A 3,054-nucleotide genomic window follows, 5' to 3' on the forward strand; every position below is an offset into this window, starting at 1 on the left:
ACACTCATACATATGCTCAAGCACTCCCTTACACACTCACACACACAACCTACACACTCACACTCATACCTATGCACACTCATACATATGCTCAAACACTCCCTTACACACTCACACACACAACCTACACACTCACACTCATACCTATGCACACTCATACATATGCTTTCACACATGCTCTTATGCATATGCTCAAACACTCCCTTACACACTCACACTCATACACATGCATGCACACAGCCATATACAATCATACACACACGTTTGTGGGCACATACTCATACACACAAAATGACAGACACACACAAACATATATACAAACATTCATGCTCACACTCACATACACACTTGTATATACACAATCACACACATCTGTATACACATTCCTCATACACATTAATGTACACACCTTTATGTACCCTTACACACAATCACATATACACAATCACATACGCACACATACCACACACATATACTTCCTCACAACTCATACAACCATGCTCACACACAGTCACAGATACATACACAGACACACACCCTCACACACCTGCACAGACACACATACACACCCTCACACTCACGCCCTCTCCAGCCCTTGCTGTGCCCCAGCCCTGGGCACAGCTCAGGTGCATGCTGCAGTGGAGCCCGTGCCTGGAAGCTGGTGGCTGAGGGCTGCATGGAGCTGACAGCGCAGTGGCCACTCTGAGTGGGGCCGTAGTGAGGACCAGAGGTGATACTCCTTCCAGGAAAAGAGAAATGGGGAGTGGAGCTGGACGGATCTGTACCACCTGGGGGGCTTCAAGAGACAAGTGAAACATGACTGAGTGACTGTTAAAAGTCCCTCTAGGAAGACAATAGCCTGAGACAGCACTTAACGGAGGAGGGGACCTGGCAGCCCTGAGGGAGGGTTAATTGCTGGGCAGGGAGGAAGCAGAGAGCCCAGCCTGTTTGGGACATTTTTCAGGATTTTTGTAAGCCAGCTGTGAAAGTTTTCTATTGTTGAAAATTATACAAACTTACAACTAAACGCATTACATTAAAACTTCCAGCCTGGTGCTGAACTTGCCCCTGTGTGGCATGTCAGCATCATGGCTCCTTCTCCCGACTCTGCCATCAGTGAGGGAACTGGCATCATGGAAGTCAGCAAAGGCTACAAATGAGGACTTCCGTGCTCTTCTGGAGAGCCAGTGAGACTCCTCCATCAGCACATTCATGGCGCGAAGGCACATTATTGCAGGTTACCTGCAGTGGTCCCCGTCATTCCCAAGGCAGGCTCAGGACTCAGGCTTTGGACCCCCAGCTCTCGCCCCATCACTCATGGGCTGGAGCCTGTTCTCATGTGAGATGGGGGCACTGTGCATGGTCCAAGGGCTCCAGCATCCAGAGAAACCCCTCAGGTCAAGAGTCAAGGGCTATGAGTAGGGCTCGGGCAGCTTCAGCTAGAAGGAGCTTCTCTAGTTCAGCCTGTACCTTTCAATGCACTTTCTCCCTTTTATCACTTCTGTGCTCCTCCTGTGGCCTGACACCGTCCACAGGTACCATCCATTTACAGGATCGTCCACATCACTCCCCCCCACTTCACATGTGTGACCCAACTGCCCATTGGCTCAGCTCCCTCCTGGCTGCCTCCTGCAGAGCCCTTTTCACTAAGGGAAATCTGTGCCCTGTGGTCACAGGAAAGCCAGACATCAGATGGTACAGGTGGGATGAAAAGAATTGAGCTCAGAGTTCTCTGGGGGGTTTACAGATCACAGTCAACCTGAGCACAAAGAAGCAAGCACTTTTCATCAACTTTGTATGCTTTTATGTCAAAATGGGCTCCAGCTGGGCACACTCCCATACTTCACTTCCAGACACACCAGCATTGTAAGAAGACAGCAGACAGCTAATGAGGGGCCGGGTGAAGGCGATGCCCCTTCAGCTCCAGCGCTCCACGGCCACATCATGCCTCCTCCCATCATCTCAGGACAAGCGGGGACCTGGCCGGGCTCAGTCTGCAGAGGTCAAGCATGTCCTCTTTCAATGTATTTCTCTCTCATCTAAGAGCATAAGTTTAAGATCATTATTTGATTCATCCATGACTTTTCTTGCAACCTGAGTGTAATGCATTAACAAGCTCATTCCATTAACTAATTTTCTTTTTACAAAGAAGTAAAGTAGCCTAGGAAAAAAAAAAAAAAACAAAACAAAAGGACGCAGGACTTGACCCAGAGGATCCATGACGAGCTTTCTTCTAGCGTAACTGCAGGTAGCACTTTGAGAAAATAAGGCCTTTGGGTAAATTTGCCTGAAACAAGTGATTCCAGTTTTCCCTATTACAGACAGCGTTCTTGACTCTCTGGGCAGGTGAGTGAGTCAGATGGGCAAATTAATCAGATGGTGAACACCCAAGACCCAGCTCCAAATTCAACAACACCAGCTGCCCTGAAACTGTCATTACACGCTACAAACCCAAACAGGCCTGACCTCCATAACCCCACTCCCTGGGCAGACCCAGTGCCAGGCGGAAAGTTCCAGGGAGTCAGCCCATCAGAACGTGAGCTCCCTGCATCCACACACACCCGGCGCCCCAGACACAATCATCATTATTATAACAGCAGCAGCAAGAATGCCTGCCTCTGTAGGCTCTCTCCCTCCACCAAGCTTGGACGCACATTAAGTTATTAATGCTAAGGAGGCCTCCAGGGTTGCAGACGAGAAAACAGAGAGGTGGAGTTTTCTGAACAGCAAATTGTTGACTGCATTACAATGGTTAGAAATTGAGACTGATACACCCGTGATTAGACTCTGTAGTGATTTTAATATTTGAAGAGCTAAACATCTTAACTTCAAGTGAAGAGACCCCTGCTAGAATTCTATAGGACTTATATGCATGCATTACTCACTGTCAAACTCCACTTGCTCCCTGATTTCAGATTGTAAGAGATCAGGCGTCTATTTAAGTGATATATCTACTTTTTCATAGCATTGTGATATGGCAAAATCTATAGTAATTTTAACTTATTTATATAAAAGGCAAACAATCGCTAGTGATTTCATTCTGACCGTGACTTT

This window comes from Cebus imitator, unplaced genomic scaffold (assembly GCF_001604975.1).
Source record: "Cebus imitator isolate Cc_AM_T3 unplaced genomic scaffold, Cebus_imitator-1.0 Scaffold53, whole genome shotgun sequence".
Classification (NCBI taxonomy): Eukaryota; Metazoa; Chordata; class Mammalia; order Primates; family Cebidae; genus Cebus; species Cebus imitator.